Below are 25861 nucleotides of genomic sequence, written 5' to 3'. Positions count from 1 at the left end.
CAGTAAAAAATTTAATTATTGAGATACTTTTAAACACTTGTTATTTTGAAAACTGCTCTTTCATCAAAAATTTATATCCTGATACCTAACTAGTGCTAATAAAATCGAAACTTAATATCCGTTTATAATACACCCAGAAGAATGGTCAAAACTACCGGTATATGGTAACATTTATCTTGTTTCTGGTTTTGGAAACAATAAAAATATCAGTAATCTCTACCAAAACGCTTTGGTAATGATTTTGGAAAAAAGTAAAAATAAAATATAGTTTATAATATGCAATAAAATTTGGTAAACGAGGTAAAATTTGGTGATTTTATCATACCTTCGAGCATGGCACAAAAAAATAAATATTCGGTTAAATTTATTTTTCAGTTTTGTATTTTTTTACTAAATGCGTGGCAATAAGAACTGTAATTTTGAACACCAGAATTTCCGCTAAACAGTTGCAATTTAAACGAAAAAATTACTAAAATGAATAGTTTAAAAACCGTATATTTTGATTTTATTAACCAATATTATGTTGTTTTTTTCTCAGAAATGTTTTTACTATTCAGTACGGTAATTATACCAGAATTTTTTCCTCCGTGTATTGTGATAAGAATTCATTTTTAGTAATATGAATGAAGCATATGTGAATTCGAATTCTGAATCACTCATACATAATTATTATGTAGAATTTAGTTTTATTAATATCTAATTTCAAACTTAATTCGTTAGCTAATTTTTTGAATTTATTATGGAAGTTATTGAAATGTTAATGTAAATTTATCTCATTCATGAAAGTCGATTAAATGGTAACAATGCCTTAAAATGCTTTTATCAGACGTTGTCATTTTAAATAAATTAAAATTATATGAGGAGTGAATTTATCTGCGTTTTATTAGATATAGATATTAATATCCAACCATTTTCTTGAAACTGATTTGAACGATTTAAATATTTTGCATAGAGATATTTCTAATTTCTTGAACTCAATAATTTATCATGATATGTAGCATTATTAAACTCAAAGTAAAATAATACATTTTATTTTAATGTCGCATAAAATATAGAGCAATACACAATAATTGTATTAATTCGTATTTCCGGATTCAATTCGAAAATTTAAACCGGATTCATCAGAGTGAAGCCATATTAGAAAACTCATTCAACTCAGTCAAATATCTCAACTACTGTCAACTCAACTCTGATTAGAAACTTGTATAATTATAAATTTCATATTTTGTTTGCAAAAGTGCTAAGATTAAAATGCAGTGAAAAATTTTTAAAAAAAATAATAAATTTAATCTGATATAAATGTTTGTAAACACTTTGTCATCAAAATCACAACATATTGCTCAATAGCCAATCTATTTGTCACAAATATTGATTAAAATTGAAAATATGTAATTATGTCATAAATAGTTTAGTAGGTTCAAAGCATGGGTGGCTGATCTATAAAAAAGAGCGAATCATTTTTAATTCGATAAATATAATATGAGCTTCGTATCAATAGTTAAACAATTGACCACAATATCGGACTATTACCAATAAGTTTGAAGGGTAATATGACAGCAATAAATTGCTTTTATAATTCTTTTGGTAAAAGGAAGCTTAATTTATTTTAGTAAATTGAATTAAAATTAATGTTGGGTTATTTACTGTTTGATTTTCTCAAAAAACTAGTCATATTATCTGATTGAATTTTGGGAATGCGTTGACCCATAATATCGTTCAAATATGATATCATTCAAACTATGATATCGTTCAAACTTGATTTCGACAATGATATCGTCCAAACCTTAATAAGGGGCCAAGTTGAACTTATACGAGATTACGTGATATTATGGTTTAAAATAAACAGGTTTCAATTAAATAACTTTTTAAAGTAGCAGAAAAATTTTCTTATATTATGGTTTATGACTCCAAAACTATTGCTTACTAATTTTTCTGAAAGTGTATGGCTATTAACAATTAAAAGGCTAACCAGGAAATATTTTATACATAAAACTATTGTAATTGAATTTTTGCAATTTGTAGTTGACTAACGTCGATGACAAAAAATAAGTGAATAAACTGAACTATAAATAGCCTTTGATTTAATGCGAAGTATCCTTTATCGCTAATTTAAAGCACTGTTTCCTATTTGTATTGTTGTTGTTTTTAAAGTATGTTATGGCAATATTTGTTTGTATCAACAAGAAGAATTTTTAACTGAAAAACAAACTTATTTATTAATATTTTTAATAATATTAGTATACCAATTTGTAGTTGTTAAAACGTTCAAAGAAATATGTTAATGTATACATATGTAAAAATGGAGTTACCATATAACATTTTGGTACCCTTATTATTCTTAAATGAAATTTATTTATTTACTTATTCTTTCAATACAAGATTAACTGTAATTATTTTTATTATTCGTCCTCTTATTGTAATAACTTTTCTTTCCTTTCAAATGAAGGGAACTGCATTTAATAAAATAAACTACGTATATTTTAGTGTTTAGTGATCATATTTTTTGTTACATTAGGTAAAAAAAAGTTTCTGGATGCTCCACCCCTTGATCAGTTCACTCTCAGTCCCCAATTTTTACTTTACAGTCAACTTTATTAGGTAAAATAAGAGTAAATATCTTAATTTTATTATCTATCAAATGTCCAACATTTCAGAATACGATATTAGAGAAAACTAAACTAAAAAAAAAAAAAAATACAAGCAAGAATTTTTTTTTACATATTGTGTGCACCAATTCAAAATTTGTTAATGAATAATTCCCAATTACAGTACTAAATTGTAATCACTGTCTTGTAAAGCGTCCTCATTGCAAATAGAATGCGTTTACAAATTAAGCATTGAGAATTAAAAAGCGGCGTTTATGTTAATGGCAGACAAACATTCAAATTTCGATTTTAATAACAATGAACTCTTGTCAGTGAGCATTATTCTTTAACTGACGGATTGCCAAGTTTCGAAAGAACTACTCCAAAAGAGTAAAGCGGGTTTTTTTCTTTTCTTTCTTTTAGACAGAAAAATATCAGTACTAAACGTAGGATGTTGTAGGTAGTTTTATTTTTAAAATTTCACAAACAAGCAGAAAGATTTGAATAACAGATAAGGAAAAATACGTTCTAAAAAACTCTATGGAATAGGAAAGAGTATAATTTACGAAGAATTTTTAAATTTTGACTAATTTACGAGCAAATGTGAAAGTAATTGATGAGATTAAAATTGTTTGTGTTGCAAATCATTGGCTAATGTGTCTTTATGATGAAAATTGAATATAAACGTTAAATAAAGACTCGTCTGTTATGCTAATAATTTAAATTGTTTCCCGCAATCTACTCGATCTTTTATTTAAATTTTCACTTCAGCTCTCCTTAAAAAGAAATTAAAATATATATTAATACATTAAAAAATGCATGAAAACTTGAAATCTTTGAGGAAAAAAGTAAACAAAAATAAAAAATTACGTTGAAAATCGATTCATTTCCTTAGTTATCAAGTTCTAAATATTAAACAATTAACAGTATTTTTTAATTAAAGTAGTATTTATGACTTGACTGAATTTCAATTCCTTAAAAAAAAAAAATATTTTCTCACTACATTTAAAAATCAAAAGCAACACCCCCGTCGTCGCTGTTTTGGGTGTTCTACTTTACGTTACATTTTGTTTTGCTGTGCAAAATCCATAACACTTAAGAGCTTAAAATTATGAAGTTGCTTAAAAAAATGTACTCGAAGTATGATGGAATAAACGAAATTAATATTAGTTAACTAATTCGAGATTCAACGTTAAATTTTAGTAAAAAATAACATGCACAAACTACACAAATACAACTGAAAAGTTGAAATTTGAAGTGTTTAAAGGGCCATCTTTATGTATGAACTTAATCTGTATTTTTTTCGAAAGTACAATTTTTCCGAAAATGATTGCAACTTTTTCAATCTGAAATCCGTTATTTTTTTTCAATAACATTTTATTATTTTTTAATCCTTTATTTACAAAATGATTAAAAAATTATCAAAAATGGTTGAAACTTTTTGCTTACAGTGTTAAAAATTTGGACAATGGGTGAAAGGAGCAATTTTAACCCTCGATCCTTATAAAATGGAATTTCCTCATTAATTTAAATTTTTTCTTTAACATTTAATTTTTTCTTTCGTCATGTCAGATTGACCAAAGTGAAAGTGGTAGCTTAGGTAGACTACGTCACAATATTAGCATTTCTGAAACCCCTTGTTAATTTTGTTTATAGTCATGCTTTAAAAAGAATTTCATGTAAAACTGAATAATTTAAAACCAAGGGTGTTTGAAATAAAAAAGGAAAAGTTGCGTACTGAAAAGCTTTATAAATGGAGAAATTGTGCGAATTCGTTTAAGTAAAACGTAAAAATCGACATACTATTATATTTTTTTATTTAATAACCGACGATGAACAGCAACCCAATTCTGAGTTTGCAACTATCAATGTTCTTTCTACTCCATAACCTTGAAATTTTGAAGACTACCCAGAAGAAAAGAAAACTTTTGGATCAAGCATTGGAACAAACTAGCCTTCGTCGAAGACTATCCCCCATTTGCGTTACACGGAGAGGAAATCCACGTAAACCTCCATCGGTTAACTCGTCGACATGGACGATTCTACCCAATGATTCGTCTACCAAAGAGAAAATTTCACGTCAGCATTGGGGTCGGTGCAAGCGTACCAGGAGCAGAATTCGTAACAACCAGCCAGAGTTGGGATTTGAACCGGGGTCACCTCATTAGGAGGAGAACGCTTTATCCTCTGAGCCACCGCAGCTAGACATACAATTATTGACGCTTTACTTACTATAATTTATTATGACGAGATGAACAACCAAAATAGTGTTTCTTATTCTCATGATGTAAAAACATTGGCAAGGACAAATTTTTTTTTTTTAAAAAAATTGGAATTATTTAGCTTTATTAATTGCGTTTGAATATGTCTTTCAGTTTTGTACATTTTTTCATAGCTTTGTTATGTACTGATTTATTGATCGTTTATTTTTTTCACTCAGTAAGATATAGGGAGAGTTTGAACTAATAGTATGAATTGAAAAAAGATAATGAATTCAAAATACAGCAGTGTATCACAGTATAAAATCGCACAAAAATAGTTCGGTAATATTTTATAATTTAAAATAATATAAAAGAAATTTAAAAACAAATTACGAATAACTTAACCCAAAGGTTTGTCATTTTTTCCATAAAACTAAAAAGTATTTTTGAATTGAGCGGAAATGCTGAACTATCAAACGATTTTAATCTGACCATATCGTAAACGTAAGTAAAAAAAATAACCGAAAAAAATCGTCAAATATTCTGATTACTATCGTTTTTATTTAGTTTACTATCAAATCATCTTTGTCACGTGTTGCTGATTTAGGGAACGAGAAAAAAATCTGTAGGCGGCACGAGTGTTCTTTCTAACTTAATTCCGTTATTTTTTAAGTGGGCGATTTTTTGTCTTTTCTTCGAGGAATCCCTTGCTCTCTGTACTTTTTCTTCATTCTTTCTGTTGGTTGACAAACAAAACAGAAAGACATTTTTTTATTTCTCACTTTCCATTTCACTTATTATCACTTTAAATGATTCATTTTAACGCCTACATTATAGAGCTTTCGCTCGTCATAAGCTTCAAAGTGATGATGAAATAGTTAAAATAATTTATTTCAATATAATTTAGGAAAATTATTATTTCATTGTGAAGTTAAAAGATGGATAGATTTGAAATAATTATTTAAGAGTTTGTGTTTACATTTAGAGCGGAATTATTTTAAAGACTTTTTTTATTTATTTCTTAGTTTAATAAATAAAAAATAATTTTTGAAGGATTTAAAAATAGACATTCGTTGGTTTCCATTATGTATTCAAAGTATGTGGAATACTCATATATATATTTTATATAAACCTTTAATTTTCAATTTTTCCTATTTTTTTTTTCAATTTTAAAATATTCTTTTTAATTTAATTCAATTTTTGAACAATTTTAATGCCGACCGGCCAGTGTAGGGGGCAAGAAACTGTCCTTGCATCAGAAAGGTCCTGCGTTCGAATCTCGGGCAAGGCATGGATGTTTCTTTCTCTCTGTGTGTGTTCTATGCTTTTTCTCCTTTGTGTGTGAATGTGACCCGCCCTATAAACGGGTTGTGGTTGTGTGAATGGCGTGGCAGAAGTCGAATTCCTGGCCATAGATGGCGCCACTGAAAAATAGGAACAATCGCACCCCCACTGCCTTGAACATGCATACGACAGAAAAAAAAAGGTTTTACAACATTAATTTTAACTTCAGATGTCAAACCACAAACTTACAGATTATAAGATTTAAAAAACATGTTTTTTGATACATAAGAAAAAACACATGTTTTTGCATTATTGTACGTAACAAAAATTTTGTTTTACATAACACAATTCGACAATGAAACTGTGATGTCACAAACAAAGAGATGTCACAGCAAAAGGTCGGGGTTCTATCCTCAGTGGCTGCTTAAAGCCAATACAACTTAGTTGCATGTGCACCGAGATCTTTATATTTCCAGTATAATCTAGGAAATATAAAAATCCTGAGCGCATTGCTGGCGACATTTTCAACATGATGCCATTATTTTTTAAATTATGGAGCCCTAACCTCCATGACCCCTTTAACCAACAACAATGCGAGTAATTTATTTTAGTTTTATTTGACACTAAACCTTAATTTAGTTTATATTATTTATGCTCATTCTTCTTATATTTATTTTATAATTATTGAACGAGGGAGGTTTCTTATGGTACTTACTCAATTAATTCCACTCTTCTCTTTTAGGCTTCCAAACTTATAAGAATCTAATTTTTCTACTCACTTATTTCAGAATTTTTTATTTTTTTATTTCATCGTAGTCCCTTTGATTTTACTTTTAAAGTACCTTTTTTAGCTAATCTATGTATTCTTTCTCAATGCATCTTGATTTTTTTATATTCGAAATATATTTTCATGCATTTAAGAGTAAAACTAACTAACAAAGTATAGTCATTTTTCTTTAAATTTTACCAAACATTATTCATGCCGCTGTTTTTCATGTTGAAACTGCATACATTACTGTGAAGTGTAAATAAAAACTTGACATAGATAAACTAAACTAGAGATCATCTTATCAATTCCTATAATTTGCTTATCAACTTCCCTCACGATTATTCAACAAACCTAAGTCATTGCAGCTGTCAAAAGCATGCTTTTATGATAAACATTCAACCACTTTAACTCAATAAAATGAATGATAAGGAAAATTAAAAAAATGATCATAAGTCAAAGATAATGTAAAATTCATATTAGACTGATCATTTTTTTTCGGTTTAGTAGTAGATAAAAAATTATTAAACTATGGAAATGATATAAAAGATGATCGGTGATGAGAATATTGAGTTTAACACACGGCTTTTTTTTTCTTCTCAATCATCGATCAGAAATCGATGGATCAATTTATTAAAAGTGATAATGCGAAAGCCTGGATATCTTGATTGTTGCCGGATTTGTTATATGACTTTTATAGATAAAATTGAAATTATTTGTTTGATTACATTATATTTTTTTCACAATCCCCTAGTCTAATTTCGTTTAAAAATTCTAATTCTGGTTTAATTGTCCCTATTCATTAAAAAAATAGATGAATAAGAACAGTAGCTATTTAACAGTTATTGTGCAGCTTTAATTTTAAGATAATTATGTTTTGGTAACTTAAAACATTTACGTACAGCACGGAAAAGAAATAAACGAACCACCCTGAATAACTTTTGATCTAATGATCTTCACGTTCTACGACTCAATTTTAATGGTTTGAGGAGGTGACCTCAAATAGGCTAATAAATAAGTGCAGACGATAATATAAGTTACGAAATAAGACACAAAAATTAATTTTCCTTGAATAAGCCCACTTTTTCTTAGATGGATTCCAATATTTGACCCCCAAAATATGGGAGGCAGACGCACTCTGGGAAATGTGGTCCCAATAGCTTGGTAAGGAGTGCGGTTCAAAAAATCTGTAGCTTGGAGAAATAAATGCGGACTTGAAATTAGTCACGTGTAATCAATATCGTACAACAGAAAAAAAACATTTGTTCCGCAGTGTAATTTATTTGAGTTAAAAAGGACTTTTTAGAACCATGTCAAAACAAACACTGTAAGCATCAAATAATTAAATAAAAAAATTAAAACCACTAAAATAAAAAGTCTATTTTACGTTATTATTATGTTGTAATAACAACTAAAAGCAGTTTTTCCAAAATCTAAATAACTTTATTCTTAAAAAGAGGAAAAACTCATCCAGTTTACAGAAATCATCAAATGCATTGAAAATACTTTATTGTTCTCCTTTTTAGATTGACTTCTTTGATTCTCTTATTTCTTAAAAAAAATATTTTGTTAGATTTCTTTACATTGTGTTCGTAAAATGCAATTTCTTTGGACACCAATTATTAAATCGGAAGTATACAGAGGCCATACTTCATTCCTTAACCGCGAAAGGATTAAAAGTTCAAGTTTAAATAACGTAACAGTGTTTTCTTTTTCCACTCGCTGACAAGAAAGGTTGAATCGCAAATGAAAATTGTCAACATGCTTTTACCATCAAAAGTTACCCCACCTTTGACTTCCTATTATTTTTTATCTCCAAAGAAGTCAAACAGTACCTATATTGTTTCGGATTTTATGCGATTTAAAATCCTTTGACGTTAATTGTAGGCGAAACGGTAAGACACGCTAATTGCCATGCCAAATCAAAATGGCGTTAGGAAGAAAAAAAAAACTAAATAGACTACTGTTCTATCCTAGGTAAATACTTTTCTTTGTAATCTCCAAGGCTACACACCTGTCAAGCAATTATAATTCAAAAATAAAAAAGTAAATGATAAAGAAAAGCCTTAATAAATAATGCACGGTAAAAAAAACTGGAATAAAAAAAGTAATAATAGTGCCCAACTGTTTCTACCGTTTCTTCTTCGAAGTTTGCAAGATCATGCTTACAGAGTTGCGACCTATCATGCTGACCTTTTTAGCTGTTTAACTTTTCCCGGCCTTGCATGGAAGAATTGGGATTTGCAATACGTGGGCGTTAAGTTGCTATGCATTATAAAATTATTTTTTGAAGAAAAAAATGATTACAAACAAAAAGGGATGGTGGTTCCTAAGATAATATTGCGTAATAATGCGTCTGGTGTAATTTTGGGTAAAGAATTATCTTGATTAATTACGGAGAAACTGCTGTTAATTGCTTTTAAATGAATAACTGTTTAATTAATTACACATGCCAGGTGAGATTAGAATTTAGATTCTAAGATCTAATGATAGCGTTGCTTTTCCCTAAAGCAACTTTATCATTAGATCTTATAGAGTGTAACTAAGATTGATAAAGATAAAACAGTTTACTTGAAGGAATTTTTTTAAAAACACAGATGAAATTTTTCAAATTTCATGATATAGCTATTGACTATTAATTGTATCTTTAAACAATATGCTAGAACTATAAAAGTTTTTACAATTAAAAGGATTTTGTATATTTAGACTTGGATTCTAGATCAAAATATACGAAATCAGATTAGATTTTGCAATTTATATTGCGAGATCTAATGATAACGTTGCTTTCCCCTAAAGCAACTTTATCATTAGATCTTAGAGAGTGTAACTAAGATTGATAAAGATAAAACAGTTTACTTGAAGCAATTTTTAAAAAAACCACAAATGGAAGTTTTCAAATTTCATGATCTAGCTATTGACTATTAATTGCATCTTTAAACAATATGCTAGAACTATAAAAGTTTTTACAATTAAAAGGATTTTGTATATTTAGATTTAGATTCTAGATCTAAATATGCGAAATCAGATTAGATTTTGTAATTTAGATTGCGAGATATAATGATAACGTTGCTTTTCCCTAAAACAAATTTATCATTAGATCTTAGAGAGTGTAACTAAGATTGATAAAGATAAAACAGTTTACTTGAAAAAAAAATTTTAAAATACAGATGGAAGTTTTCAAATTTCATGATCTAGCTATTGACTATTAATTGAATCTTTAAACAATATGCTAGAACTATAAAAGTTTTTACAATTAAAAGGATTTTGTATATTTAGATTTGGATTCTAGATCAAAATATACGAAATCAAATTAGATTTTGTAATTTAGATTGCGAGATATAATGATAACGTTGCTTTTCCCTAAAGCAAATTTATCATTAGATCTTAGAAAGTGTAACTAAGATTGATAAAGATAAAACAGTTTACTTGAAACAATTTTTTAAAAAACACAAATGGAAGTTTTCAAATTTCATGATATAGCTATTGATTATTAATTTCATCTTTAAATAATATGTTAGAACTTAGAACTATAAAAGTTTTTACAATTAAAAGGATTTTGTATATTTAGATTTAGACTCTAGATCTAAGTATGCGAAATCATATCAGATTTTGTAATTTAGATTGCGAGATATAATGATAGCGTTGCTTTTCTGTTTTCATATCAATTCTTTGTATAAATAAAAAAAAGTTATTCCTTTAAAGTTTTCTGCTATGTGTAAAACTATTAATTTTATTTTCTGATTAATATATTATTTTTTAATGTAAGTGTTCTTCAATAAAATATGAAAATATTTCATCATAATTATAACTCCCTTGTAAAAAAATGCTCGCTGAAATCAAAAACTGTTTATCAAAATAAAAACTTAAAATTTAAGGTAATTTTTACAATAACAAAAATATGTTACAATGATTTAACATTAAATACGTTAGTGAACTAAAATTTAAATGAAAGGTATTGATTAGTGTTTTTTTAACTCTACACTTTAGATACATTTTTTATTATTTTTTCGATTCCTTTAGAAGAAAATATTGCTTTGTGTGGTATAATCATGTACAATAAATCTAAATAGAAAAATCCCTCATTATTTTTTCAAAGTTTAGGATCTGTATTTTCAACAAAATTAGGAGAATAATGCAAAAGCAATTCAAAATAAAGTTCATAAAATGAAGATTAAAAAAGCAAAGTCAAATTATACGTTTTAAATTACTTCTTATTTTTAACTTCATAATGTCCGAAGCGTGATGAAAAGTTTAAAAAGCTTCTATATAAATGAAAAATGAATCTTTATAAAAGGAAGTAATAAAATTCTTCTGACTGGATTAAGTAAACAAAATAATAAAAATTTTATTTCCCTTTTTCATTATTTCTTTTAAAAAGTTTGAATCTCATAATTAGCTATAGAAAGTTTTATTTTATCTTGTAAAATTCTAAACTTTAGTATACTGTATTGAAATTTTTTGCTAATTGCAATGAATGTCGTATAAAAGTTGATTCAAACGCTATTTTACAGTAAGTCATTAAAAACAGTTTTATCTAATCATTAAAAACGGATTGGTGGTAATTAAAATTAAAAATGGCTTGGTAATTAAAGTAAAAACAATTACGAATTAATTTGTATATTACTGGGAAAGATTGTTTGAAAACAATTTCATACACATAGTAAATGCTGGACAATAAAACAGACTAATTGTATTACTTTTAGCACTTTGGGATAATTTCGTGAAGAAAAAAAAATTCCCAATATATTATTTTCTCATTCAATAACAAGTATATAAACTAGTGTTTCGGTATGAAAAGAAAACAAGTGAAAGGATGCACATAAACGTCGCAAAGGCTCACTCTGTAATTATCCTGTTTCAGCGAGACAAATTCTAAGAATGAAATAATTGAGTTGCTTGTCTTAGTCTTTTTTAACAATGAAGCTCACAATTCTAAATAAGAATATCAGCACTTAAAATTTAAATGTACTCTTTTTTCAATTCACTTGTTAAATTTAGTAATGATAACTATTTTTATACAAGCTTTTGTCTTTCATTTTATAATTTATTCAAAACAGGACGTTTTCCTATTTTTCCTAACAGGAATTTTTCCTATGTATATGTCTATAAAACGTAACAGATGTGTTGCGTTAGAATTCTAATTTACATTACTACATTTCGCACACACTGTAAAAAATTTCTGATTAAATTACGGAAAAAGTACCGACACTTTGGGTATATTATCCGTTGAACCTATTTTTCCGTAAAATCTGTTTTTGCATAAAATACTATACCGTAATTTTTAAAATAATATTTATTTAATTACAGTTTACTGTAATTATTACTATAAAAATATAAAGTTTTTGTTCCGTAACATGTTCCGTTAAAAAATGGATTTTACAGTAAAAAGTACCGACACCCTGAGCACTGGTACATGCAGTAATTTGTTCCGGAATTTTTTACTGTGTAATGAATCAGCTTCGTATTTAATGTAAAAAATTTTACTGTACAAAATGTGATAAGACGTAACTTTAGTCCTTTTTCAAATTATACATAGTTTTGTTTTCTTCCAGGCGAATTGCATTACATAATTCTAATCTCGTATAATATAAGAAATCATAATATATAGCTAATATTTAACCCTTCAAAAAAATAAACTTTTTTTATTTTAGATTTTCTACTTTATTTAAGTGGGATATCAAAATCATTGTTAGAAAATTTAAAAAGTTTTAATTCAATTGACACACTTCAATATAATCAAAAATAGATATCGATAAAAAAATTCTTTCGTTATCTTCCATTTTAAAAATGTTTATTAAATAAAAAGAACATTAAATGAAAAGTGAAAGTAAATCACAACTGAAACATAGTGTTACACTTTACCTTATCAGATTTTGATGTGTCTACTTATCATTCCAGGTAAAAAATGCTTCAGTTCTGAAAACTAAAAACAATATTTGTACCGCAAACGTAAAATAAACAAAAGAAATAATTTGCATCACGAAATCAGTGCTCTTTATTACATAATAAAGCAAGCTGACACGAGCTCGCGCAATCAAATATATTTTATCTATATTAATTATCTAAAAAATCAGTAATGAAAGTGTATTCTGATTAACAAAAGTGTAGTAAAAATATAATTTTATTCGTATGTTATTTATCTCCTCGCTGGCATTTTAGAAATCTTCGAAATAAACGCTGATTAACATTTAACATTCTTAGTTGTTTTACCAGAAACAAAAAGGTATTTATTAAAACTTGTTTATTTAATAACTCTAAAATTACTTTAAATTATTTTAAAAATTTTTAATTAAAAAACTAATATGCTAGTATTTTAGTTTGAAATTTAATTGCTTTTACATTTTATTTGCAACTTTTTTCTTTAAAATATTTTTTACCAGAGAAGCAAGCTTTATTTAAATATTTAATACTAGGAGGCCTCGCCCCCTGCTCTCTGGCGCTCGCCAATCCACGGAATTGCTTTCGCAGTTCATTTCGGATTGCTTCGCAATCCAATGCTCGCTCATTGGATACACTCTTAACGTCTAGCTTTTGTATACTTTTTTGAATAGCTCCGAAAACTTTTCACTGTAGAAAATTCTAAACCTGTACATTTCAATATTATCTGGGTATTTGGCGATACAGCACTTATAGAATTGAAGGATTTGTTACGTCAAGCGCTCAGGTATCAAAATTTTGATCTAGTTCCGCTTCTATGCCATTTTGATTTATGTTGCTAAGTTAACTTTCAAAAAATTCTATGGCTGGCAACAGCATTTTTCTTTTTTAAGTTGTTTTATTTTCATTTCTTTCAGAATTCGTTCTTTTTTTAGCGAAATGTTTTTTAACCTAACAGAATTCTTTGCCGACTGTTCTCTGTATATATGAAGAAAATAAATTAAATATTTAAGTGTTGTGAAAAGAATCTTATTTAGTTGTACAAAGTACTTCTTTAAAAATGAAAACTGTTGCCACCGGCGGAAAAGAAATACAGTCAGAATTTGGGAGCCACGTAAGAGAATTATATATATCAGATTAAAACATTTCTTAACTCAGATATATACGAAAATAATTCACTGATTGTACAAGGTAACGGACTTACTGAAAAAGTAACGAAATTTTAATTTCTATGCTCCGATTAAAATTGTACAATCTTAATTGTTCTTTTATAACACTTTTGTGGTTTATATTCCATAGGAAAAACACTTTGATTAATTCTAAATATTTCAGAAAAATATAGCCATCAAAATTGATATTGAATTGTGTTTCTCAGTAAAATATTTCCTCAATGGAATATGTGGGAGGAATGGAATTTTTCATCTGTCAAAAAAAATGATATTGAAAATGACTTCCAATGTGGGCGAAAAATATATTATCGCTAAGTGCTTCTTACAAAACTTTCCTGATTCTAGAAGTTTGAGAATATATTAGGACAACTAATGTTCACTTTTTATGTTTTTCAAATGTTTTCAGGATTTGCAAGTTGCAAAGAATCTAGACACGCACCATAAATCTGGTGAATTTATGCTATTTTAAATCAATTGTATTATGGAAGATATTATTACTTATTTGGTTTTAAAAAATTTAAAAAAAACACATTATTTATGCTAAATCTCGGCTCTTCAGTGCATGTAGAACGGTGCACCTACAAGCTTTGTTTGGAACAGAAAATAAAAGTTTTAGAAATTTTTTTAAGATACACAAATTAATTCATAAGTAATAGTTGGATAAAATATCAATGAAATTTAGTTGCATTTTTTTGCAATAAACTAATTATTTTTTAAATAATTTTTAACAATCGTTCTGGATTTTAAAAATGCAATATTTTTTTAATTAATTATAGTAACTTTTACAATAATCAATGCGGGAGTAAAAAATTACACCTTAAATCTAATAATCGGGTATCCACATAGTATAAGAACCCATTTAATTAATTCGTATGACATACCCTTAATATAAAAAGTAATTTTTAAACAAAAACATGTCTTTTTTATTATTTTAAATTAAAAGTTGTTTGAAAATTTTGTGTTTTTGGTTCAAAAAAATTTGCATTGCATTCAACTATATAATTTTAAAACCAAAAACCGAATCGGCCGAAATCAGTCTCAAAAATAATTTATTGAATTGAATACAAATTATTAATTTAATATGATTTCATGCAAATAATATATATATAAAAATATAAATAAATTCATAAGTTTAAACTGAAAAAAAAAATTTTAACATGAATAAAATTATAAAAAACCACAAATAACTATTAAAAAATTACTCTTTTATACGGTCTAAATTTCAAATACCGAGTTTTATAATTAGTTTGCAAACGTTTTTTGACTTGAATAGAGTATCTATAACATATTATTGCTGAAATTTCAAAACAAAATAAAATTTAAAATCCCTCTATTGCGAAATTTTCAGAGGTGACGCATTTTGGCCCTTTGACAAATGTTAACAAATTGCAAACCTAAAATTTCTTTCTTAATCTGCTGTTTTATAACTGTTTTATTGTACTTAAACAAAATAATTCAATGGCGAAAATTTGCACATATTTTACCTTTGTATGGCATTAAATAAATTTGCCCTCACTATACATTAAATTTAATTTTACCGCTATCAACCGTTTAGGTTAATTAGGATAATTATAGAATTATGTAGATAATCTTTAAAGTATTTTCGAGGAAAATATTTTGCTAACTTTAAAGCTGCCTCTACTATCAAAATAAAAAAAAGTGGGACGTAAGTTATTTTTTAATTGCTCACATTTAAAATTTTTATGTAATAATATGATTTAATTTATTAGTACGATGATTTATCATATTAAATTGGAATCTAGCATTAACTTAAAAAGACCATTTATAACTTTTAGTTCCTAATAAATGCCAATTGAGCTATAACTTTTAATGAACTGAAACTTTAAGCAGTTCAAGAATGTACTTCAATAAGACTTTTACGAAAACAACTTACATAAAACTTATATCAACTTGCATCAACTTAGAACTTATAGCATTCTTCATTCTTATGATTTGTTTCGTTCAACATTAAATAAACAGAGCGCAAAATGTAATGTAAAAATGAGTGTGCCAAAAAGCCAGTATATTGAGCTTGAAACATGTCTTGTGACATTAACTGACAGTGCATTGTATTTATATATCTTTTTGGGATTCATTTAGACAATTTTACTTAACCAAAACTTTCCCGCTCAAGTTCGGTCCACTAACTTCCCTGTGCTACAGTACTTGTTTTGAATCTATTCAATAATAATAATAATAGTCGAAAAATAATACGGTAGAACCTTGATTATTCGACGAAATTTGGACCAACTTCGTATAATCTAAATATTTTGCTTATAAAGTTATCAATTTTTCATCTGTAAACCACGAAAAACAAGTTTTTTAAATAGTTAAATATAATCAAAATAATAATAATAATTTTATTAATGATAATTCTATTCAATAACAATAATAATCAAAATAATACAGTCGAACCTTGATTATTCTAAGAAATTTGGACCAATTTCGTATAATCGAAATATTCTGATTGTTTTCACTTATTTATCTGTAAACTGCGAAAAACAAGTTTTTTAAATAGTTATTTTTTTAATATGACCATTCAATAAATGTCCAAAGAAATATAAACATATTTAATTTTAAAATCTCCTTTCACTCTTCCATCAGACAGTGGTACTCCTTCATTTGTACCAAGTATAACAACTAATTCTGAATCATTAGCTGATTTCATTGATTTTTGAAGTTGATTGCTCTCGTTTATATTCCTTAACAAGCTTTGTAAAGAATTTTCGTTTACGTGCGCAAAGGAATATGATATATGACACGCCTCCTTCTGACAGAAGTAGAGACTATGATGGTAAAATTAAACTATTCTAGCACTTGACGCATGAAACAATGAAAGCTACTACTTTCAGAATCAGATTTCTATAGCAAAATCTAAGCAACCAACCTCACCAACTAACAAACATTATCAAATTAAGTTATCAACTGTAGTAGTGCAGTACTAAGAGGATTTATTTAAAAGACCTCGTTTATAACTGAAGTAAGACAACGTATTACTGAAATTGTGAAGAAAAAAAACTAAAGAAACATGACTTTTTTTTAAAATATTGGAATTTATTTAGATTAACAGAATAGATTGGTTTAAAGGGTTTTGTATAATGGAAATTATACTTGACAGTTGTAAAAAATGATCCATTTTAACATCAATAAATGCATTAAAGTGAGCTGTAAGAAAAGAAATTCTTAGACTACCTTTGGTATAGACCAGTGGTTACCAATTGGCGACCAGCAGGCCACATCCAGCCCGCCAAGCCTTTCTTGTGGGCCGCGAACTACAATATATTATTTGTCATTTTTTGCTGACAATTTTCGTAACAAATCTATATGGGTTTAAAGTATTTTTGGTCGTTAAAAAAACCTAATTTCTTTGTTTCTGTGTAATTTAACATACCAACGATGCAAAAAACTTATTTCTCAGGCAAAAATCTACTTCTTATTTTAACTTGTAATTCAATACTTTTGTTTCGTACAACTTGATAAAAATCTGACAGTAATATTTAATGTTTCTTTAAACATAAAAGAGCCCTATATAAAATTCTGATAAATTTGCGGCTCGCCATTTGACTGGTGTTTTTAATTGCGGCCGCCCGCCTAATGTAAGTTGGAAACCCCTGGTATGGACCATTAGATTCGAAAGTTGATATTCTTGCGAATTTTTGCAGTTGCTAAAAGAACCGGATAACGCTGAATGATATAATAACTAATCCAAAAAAATAAACTATTCCATAGTATAATTTTAAATTTAGATACCCGTTAAATTCAAATAAATTACAAAAATAAGAAACAGACAGTTGAGCTTTGTTAAACAGACAAAAAATCAATAAATCTATCTTTACGGTATCAATATTACTACTTATAAAGTTGTAAAAGTAAAATTTCTTAAATTTACAAAAGTAAATAACATTAATCATGGAGTAATGAATATTCTCTATTGTGTTAAATGGGTTATAAAATAATGCTTTTGTATAGACCCTAAATTATCTTAATTAAAATTATACATTATCCTTTTACGCCAACAGAATAATAAAATCTTCGATTTAATAATCTCTCTTTGTATATCTATATGTATACAGAGTTTTCATTAATCAAAAATCTGATTTTTTTTTTTTTTTTAAATATCGTCGATCCCTCTCCCTCATAATATCTGCATCCGGATTTCCCTGACCCTAGCGATACCCTCTGAAAGCTTGCGGCTGAGGAAAAAAAAATTGATAGCCGTCAAAACAAGAAAGAAAACATTCGGCTAAGACAATAAAACAAAAACAGAAGAAACTTGGAATATGCGGAAAGTGCTGACCCATATGTGCAGGTGCTACTCGACGAGAAATAAAAGCGTGGGCCGAAAAAGAAACGAACGCCCACGGATTTTTCGCGTCACGACACGTGACCACTACTCCAATACATTACCACGTGAGTGGCGGTTATGAAAAAGAAGCATGGCGATGAAAACTATTCAAATATTAAGGAGTTATGTTGAGTACTATTATTTAGTGCATCCTTTTCTTTCCAAGAAAAGTTTCGAAGAAATTGCGATAGTTTAATGAGGTCGTTTGCCTAGAAAAGGTGAGAGTTATTCGTAATTGATTTGTTGTTATCGCAAAGTTACCCTTCAAAATTAATATTTTGTTGATTACAATTGAAATTTGTAATAAGAAGTTAACAATTAATTGTTTGAAACTTTAACCATTAAGAATACTGTTTTTATGTACGGAGTTTTGCCTTAAATAAAAATGTTAAACTGTCATGTTTATGCGACCTATAAAACAATTTTTAAAATTACTTAATATTTATTTACCTCCATTGAAATGTCTTAAAAAAAACAATTATTTTTATTTCGGTCCGAAGAAAATTGCAATTATTATAAAATTGTTGTTAATTTTTTTGTTTAATAATCTTTATTTTATAATAATAAATTATCTTAAAATTATTGTTTTTTATACAAGTTTTTATGCAAATTCATAATTAATATTTTTTCATATGAATTATAATTTCATTCGGGAAAATCGTATTTTAAACTAACAAATTAATTTCCATTTTTGTCTTTAAGTACTTCATTTCTTTTTTTAATCAGCATTCCTTTGTTTTATAATAAAGAAATTCGCTTTCTACTTTTTAAATATAAAAAAAAATATCGCAATTTTTTATCAAAATATAAAGATATCGCAATAAAAAAGATAACGCAATTATAGTTGGGATGTTTTAATTTTTCAATTGAAAGTAAATTTAACTAATAATAATTTTAAATTTTAATTACATGTTTTAGTATTATTCATACATTGTAACAATATTTGAAACATATTGTTGGATGCAATATATGTTTTCGTAATTTTTTAATGCATTTATATTTGGAATGCTTCCTTTTTTAAAGAAAGCTGTTGTTTTTTCATTTTTTTAAAATAATACTACTTTTCTATATTAATTAAATCTTTTTAATATTTATAACAAACGTGTATTTAAAATTTCAACCAGAAGTTTAAATAACAGTATGATTAACTAAATAGTTCAAATTTAATTCAATTCAATTAAAATTCAAATTTTGTACGGCTAAATTATACTTAACAACAGGTATTTAAAAAAAGGTAATTTTCTGTTATAAAGACAGTTTTGCAATTTTTCCCAAGATTTTATTTCTTTCCAAATTTAGCTTTTGGCATAAAAAAATATATATATATATAATACAATATTTTATCTGACTTTCTCTGTTTTCGATTAATTTACTGACAGAAAGTCCTTTGTAAAAACTACTCGATATCTTTTTCTAATAAATGCCTTATTACAGCAAAAAAGTATTTTTAAACATCCTAATTTGTTTCGCTTTCATTTCAGATGAGGTAAACAATGTTTATTTTATATATTTTTGTACTATAAAATTTTATGTCAAAACTACATTTAAATATACAAAAATAAGCAATAATTACATGAAACAAATACCCCAGAATAATTTTCAATTTGTCGCACAGTAAACCAACATCCTTGATTCGAAACAATATGTTAATTAAAACAATAAAAGCTCAGAAGCCATTACAAGACATCAAAATGTCTTCAGATATCAACCCTTATCATATCTAGTAACATAATAATGATTAATTCTCATCCCATCACTTTCATCCACTCTCAAAAGTGCCGAATCAAAAAATTAATTATAAAACAAACATATTTTCTTTCTGGGTTCGTTCTTTTTGTTAAATGGCTTCAATATGACAGCCGTTTCATTGGCTTTCCGTGAATCCAACCTACGCACATTAGCCCGGCTTTATCTTTGCCTCTCTGATAAATAACCACAAGATGGATGAAGTGGCCGCTTGATTCAGTTGTCACACGTCGAGGAACGTTGACAACTGTTGATAGAACATATCAACTTACTGAACTTTAGACTACGAAATCCGGTAAAATAAATGTTACACTAATTTCTTACTGTCTGAAGTTAAACGGAATTATTTAATGAGTAAATAATACACGGAGAAAAAAATCGGGTAAAATTATCGTACTTTATAGTAATAACATTTCTGTTAAATAAAACCATAATTCTGGTTAATAAAAACACGCTATACTCTATTTAAACTATTCATTTGGTAATTTTTTGTAACTGTTTACCAGAAACTGTGGTTTTTAGTTTCCTTATTTGTGACGGTATTTTCTTTATTTGTGAATAATACACGGAAAGAAATTCTTGTAAGTCTACCGTACAGTACAGTAATGGCGTTTCTGGTAAATAAAACCATAATTCTGATTAATAAAAATACGATATACTGTATTTAAACTATTCATTTGGTAATTTTTCCGATTAAATTGTAACGGTTTACCAGAAAATGTAATTTTCAGTTTCTTTATTTCTGACGGTATTTTCTTTGTTTGTGAATAATGCACGGAGAAAAAGATTCTTGTGAATCTACTGTACAGTATAGTAGTGGGGTTTCTGGTAAATAAAACCATAATTCTGATTAATAAAAGACACAATATACCATATTTGAGCAATTTATTTTGTAATTTTTCAGTTTAAATTGTAACTGCTTACCAGAAACTGTGCTTTTCAGTTTCTTTATTTGTGACGGTATTTTCTTTGTTTGTGAATAATACACGGAAAGAAATTCTTGTAAGTCTACCGTACAGTACAGTAATGGCGTTTCTGGTAAAAAAAAATTATAATTCTGATTAATAAAAAACACAATATACGGTATTTGAACAATTCTTTTTTTAATTTTTCCGTTTAAATTGTAACGTTTAACCAGGAATTTTGGTTTTCAAAATCATAGTTCTTATTATTATAGTTATTATAATAAAAAACACAATATACGGTATTTGAACAATTCTTTTTTTAATTTTTTGGTTTAAATTGTAACGTTTAACCAGGAATATTGGTTTTCAAAATCATAGTTCTTATTATTATAGTTATTATAATAAAAAACACAATATACGGTATTTGAACAATTCATTTTGTAATTTTTCCGTTTAAATTGTAACGTTTAACCAGGAATTTTGGTTTTCAAAATTATAGTTCTTATTACCCCACATTTAATGAAAAATACAAAAGTGGAAATGAAATTTAATTGAACAAATGGTTTTTATGACATACTGTAAAATATCATGATAAAATTACCACATTTACCAAATTTTATCACTTATTATTAAATCATATTTTATTGTTAATTTTACCAAAATCAATATCAAAGCGTTTGGTAAAAATTACCGATACCCATAGAGCCAGAAACACGGTAAACTTTACCATATTTTGATAGTTTTGATCATACTTTTTTTCTCATTGTAAATAAGCTTTTTTGAGTTTCGAATATAGAATTATTTTGACATACGTGTTTAGACCGAATTTTTTTATTTCATAAATTTCTTTGGAGATTGCTTAGCTAAATTAATGTACAAAAATAATGTAAAATAATTCGAATAAAATGATAGAGCAAATCGGTAAAATGAGTTTATGAAATTGTAAAGCTGAAATGTATGAAAATAGTAAATGAATTAAATAAATTCTTAAAAAAATATTATAAAAATATAAAATTTTAAAATTTAAAAAATTCAAATCATAAAAATGTTAATAAAAATAGAAATAACTTCTGATAAATAACCGCAAGATAATTGCAGTGGCCGATAGATTTCGTTGTCACCGTTGAAATGTCGGCAACTGTTTTTAGAACATAATTTTAATAGGTATTCAAATTTTCTTATATAAATTTTCTAATTTCTCACGGCCCAGAATTTAAAAATGCATATATTTAATTAGTGATAAATATGTTAGTTTTTAAAATTTAATATTGTTCTCCGTTATAGCATTTTGATAATTTTTCATTTAGAAACAGGCGGTTTTTTAAATTTTTTATGAAGTTTAGTTAAAATTCGTAAATAAAAATTCTAATAATGTGATTATATTCTAAAAATGGAATTTATTAAACTATCAAATTATTTTTTTAAAAAGAAAACGAAAAAAGTTATGAAAATGCAAAAGGAATTAAAGAATTTAAAAAATAATAAAAGAATATTTGATGATTTAGGTATGGTTTAGAAATAGATTTTTCTTTATAAATTCTTTTGAACTATTATTTAAAGTGAAACTATTATAAAAAATTAAACTAATATTAAAATGCAGACCAAAATTATGGATTTTTTGAAATATAGGTAAAATTTATTTATCCAATTTTGCAATTAAAAAAAATAAATAAATAAATGTATGAAATTCTAAAAATAGAACTTTTAAAATAAATGAAAATCTGATGATTTCGAAGCAAGTATTCCTGAAAAAACTTCAGAAACTGTTCGGTATTAAATTGTGCAATTTATTGTTTGTACTAAGTGTTTAAAAACTTAATTTATTCTTAAATAAACACTTTTTCAACTTTTTAAGTTTCAAATTTTGATTCATTTTTCATTATTGTATGATGGTGATAGATAAGTTACAAATCACATTTTTATAAGTATTATATTTAAAATAATGCTGAAAAACTCAAATTAAATTACAAAATTCAAAAATTAAAACTTTCGATAAAAGGAATTTATCAAAATAAAAATTAATGGAAAAACTTTGTAGACTTGAATAAACGATACATTTTTGTTATAATTATAACCGTAATTGTTATTATAATTATAACCGCATGTTTTCAAGTTACCCTTTCGTTATAACGTGAAGCATCTATTAAAAAACCCAATATTGGTCAAAGAAATTCCTTCGAAATCTGTTAAGTATTCATATTTTTTAAATAAATTACATCGTAATGCATTGTTCTATTGTTGAATATTTTTTAAACCAAAATTTAAATAATATTTAACAATGACGCACCTAAGGTATAGCTTTATAAATCAGGGAATTTTTTTACATACATTGAATAGGCTTTTATCAATGAGTTTTGACTTTCAAATTCAAAATAATCTTACATTGTAAAGCAAGAAGACTTAACAAATATTTATCAAATTATTATTATACAATGAAACAAAACTCTCCTTGGTAGTTAAAGTTTGAAAAAATTTTCTAATTATAACCAAAACTCTTTCTTTCAGAAAAGAAACTTTTTTTCGAATAAAATGCTTCCTTAAAATGAACTTTTATGTTGTTTTATAATTGCAACAATTTGTTTTATTAACACTATTTTTAAATTGGAAGAGATTCATGCACTGTCAAAAATTCCAGATCAAATTACGATAAAAAGTGCCGGCACCCTAGAAATAGCATTCGTAAAACTAATCTTACCGTAAAATCCATTTTTAACATAAAACTATAAATGTATAGAATCACTGTAATTAAACTGTAATAACTATTTAATTACAGTGATTCTATAATTTTACAATAAATATTACTGTAAAAATTACGGTGAATTAAATTCTTGTTCTGTGAAATTTAACGATAAAAATGGATTTCAAGGTAAAAAGTACCGCCTCCTGAGTGTCGGTAGATTTTACCGTAATTTGATCCTGAATTTTTTACAGTGTACTTACACACAGTTATATTATTAAATTGGCTACGGCCACTACATGTACAAAAAACACGCGCAACATTTAATAATTTCTCATTAAAACTTCATACTCTTATCTCTCTAAAATTAAAATAAAATATGATTAGTTGTATTTAATTAGTTTTTATCAATATTTAGCGGTTTTTAAAATATTTTTTCTTTGTACAGACAGTGGCATAAAATAAATAGGCCTAACCTATGCTAATACGTTGATCCAAGTAATTTCATTTTTGGAAGCTATAATTTACTGTGTGATGAAAAGCATTCTTTAATTTATTTTCAAGATCCTTATCGTTTTGATTTTAGCATTTCAAGAATGGCAAAGCTAAGTGTTAAATTTTATTCAGATAAAAATTCTGCAAGTAAAGAATTTTATTCTTTATAGATCTTATCTTAATCTTAAAATTGAATGTAAAGCCCGGATATGAATAGATATTTCTATTTGGCGAAGAAAACGATTATCAGAATTTTTTTTAACACTCGCCGTGACAGGCTTGCTGTGAAATTGAGTTACGTTTTAGATTTTATCTCTGCAGTAACTATGTAAGTAAATAATAACGCCTTGATTTATCCATCACTTTGTTTTGTATTTGTTTGTCTTACGTTGTTTTCGTGTTATTTAAAATTTAATTCAATGTTGAATTGAAGTTATGGCTTTTCTGAATCAGATAATAAAAATACCCGTTTCTTATGTATAGCATAATCTGTCCATTAATTTTTTTTTGTTTGTAACTTTCTAATTAGAAAAAATAAATCTTCAACTGTGCCGCTCACAATATTTATTTTATCTATTCTTGATTTTCTTAAGCATTTAAATTTATTAATAATATAAAAATGTTTAAACTTTTTTATGTATTTTCACAATTCTATATTTTTAAACACACACCATTAGAAATATAAATGCTGGCATATTCATTTGATTGAAAATCAGTAATAATTATAATAATTCACAATTAAGTAACAAATTTGATTCCAAAAAATAATATATTAATAAATAATAATAATAAATATATTTGGTATTTTAAACAAATCTTTAAAACTATTTACGCTGTTAAAAACTTAGTCTAATAAAAAGTTGAGTAACATTTTAAAAAATTTCATTATTTTAATTATTTCTTTTCATTAAGTTGTATTTATCAAACACGAATTAATTCTGCCTATTGTAATAAGATTATGGTAACAACTAGTAGTGGGTATAGTAAGTTTAAGGAAATAATTTTCAAACCAATCCTATATATGGCAACGAACGTTGACTATTTAACTTTTTATTTTCTCTGATATATCCGTGATCTTTGTCATTAAAATATATTGCTTAAGTATTATTAAAAACAATTTTAAACACCTTTGATGCAATACTTAGTTTTCCGTTATTTATGTCTATTAATTGTGTCTGTAAATTTTACATCGTATATAAGTCTTTCTCTCTGATATAGTAATAAAATCTTTATATTCTACAATATATTTATGTAAGATTGTTGTCATTATACGTATCTGGTTAACTTGAAAAAAAAAAAACATTTTCTTTTTAAAAAATTGAAACATATATATTTTGCGATCATTACTAGAAATGAATTCAGCTTCAATTTTGAAACATAAACAAATAATATTTTTAAAAGAAAAAAGATATCTACACAGAGAAAAAATTTCTGGAAAAATTATGGTACTGTATGGTAGAGACATTTCTGATAAAAAGAATCCATAATTCTGATTTTAAAATCAAAATATATATGTAATTTAAACCGTTCTGTTGGCAATTCAGTTAATATGATAACGGTTTGCAGTAAATTCTGGTTTTCAAAATTATAGTCCATATCATTTAGTAAAAAGTGCAAAACTGAAAGTAAATTTAACCAAATAAATGATTTTTAGGCCATGCTAAAAAGTATCGTGATAAAATTACCAAATTTTAACCTACATTATAAAACAACGCTTTGTTTTATTTGTAAGTTATAAGCGAATAAATGGATTTTATGCCATGTTCAAAGGTGTCATGATGAAATTAACAAATTTTATCGCACTAACCAAA

At 26.4% G+C, this 25861-nt stretch overlaps 1 protein-coding gene and 1 long non-coding RNA gene across 4 annotated transcripts in view; one reads left to right on the top strand and one right to left on the bottom strand.

Moving 5' to 3' along the window:
- LOC139426296 (uncharacterized) overlaps positions 1-25861 on the bottom strand; it is a 122114-nt gene that overhangs the window by 60507 nt on the left and 35746 nt on the right. The window lies entirely within an intron of this gene.
- The window catches only part of LOC107455074 (activating transcription factor 3), a 100223-nt gene that overhangs the window by 42074 nt on the left and 32288 nt on the right, over positions 1-25861 (top strand). Inside the window, exon 1 of one of the 3 annotated variants that reach the window (XM_016072491.5) lies at positions 18275-18445. The exons of the other annotated variants lie outside the window; for them this stretch is intronic. The gene's annotated coding sequence lies outside the window, so the exon portion shown is untranslated. Of the gene's footprint in view, positions 1-18274; positions 18446-25861 lie in introns of those variants that run through there. 3 annotated transcript variants of the gene reach the window in all.

The sequence above is a fragment of the Parasteatoda tepidariorum genome, chromosome 10 (assembly GCF_982258835.1).
Source record: "Parasteatoda tepidariorum strain Cologne lab strain chromosome 10, Ptep-v5.0, whole genome shotgun sequence".
NCBI lineage: Eukaryota > Metazoa > Arthropoda > Arachnida > Araneae > Theridiidae > Parasteatoda > Parasteatoda tepidariorum.
This window is presented reverse-complemented; position numbering and strand designations above follow the sequence as displayed.